Source organism: Penaeus monodon, chromosome 15 (genome assembly GCF_015228065.2).
Source record: "Penaeus monodon isolate SGIC_2016 chromosome 15, NSTDA_Pmon_1, whole genome shotgun sequence".
NCBI classification, from domain to species: domain Eukaryota; kingdom Metazoa; phylum Arthropoda; class Malacostraca; order Decapoda; family Penaeidae; genus Penaeus; species Penaeus monodon.
The window spans coordinates 28,380,190-28,380,787 of record NC_051400.1 but is presented as its reverse complement, the minus strand read 5'-3'; the positions used below and the strand labels follow the sequence as shown (position 1 = coordinate 28,380,787).

General features: G+C 40.8%; 1 protein-coding gene across 1 annotated transcript in view; it reads left to right on the top strand.

The window, feature by feature from the left end:
• Positions 1-598, top strand: part of LOC119581909 (cytochrome P450 3A4-like) — a 4,277-nt gene that overhangs the window by 620 nt on the left and 3,059 nt on the right. The window lies entirely within an intron of this gene.

The window sequence follows — 598 nt, the reverse complement described above, 5'->3', positions numbered from 1 at the left end:
ACTGTAGAACAATTTTGCAGTGTCAATGTTACTGAGTCATGTGATCTGATATAGCAACAGACACTGTAACCTGTTTATAATGTTGCTTGTAATGAATATGCATCGTAGATCATTCAGGTGAGAACAGTAGACGAAGTTGTGGTTCCTCCTTGATTAGGAAGGACAGGTAGCGGGAGATGGGTGTGGTTGGTAGCAGTGGCAGCAGGGAAACAGTAAAAGGTGCCCATATTAGGTTATCTTATCGAGCGCTAATGGGGGTACAAGAAAACGCAGTGTAAATGTGTCATTCATAGGGTCCTTATATTAGGAGTGAACTTTGACCTGTCATTCACGTAACCCAGTCTTCTTAATAGTGATTTCACTTCTGTTGTTGCCATAAGGCATTTGGCTACGTGAAGATCAGGTTTAAAGTCTATTTGAATCCTAACTTTTGGCTACTAGGCATACATTATGTGCACTGTATGTTACAGTATCACACGCACGCACATAAACACTCACACAGTTATATATACCTATTAAATGGTCAAGTCGGTTCTATATCCAAATACACTTAGAGGACATGTCCGTAGAGGAACATGCATTCTATACCGTGGGTGGT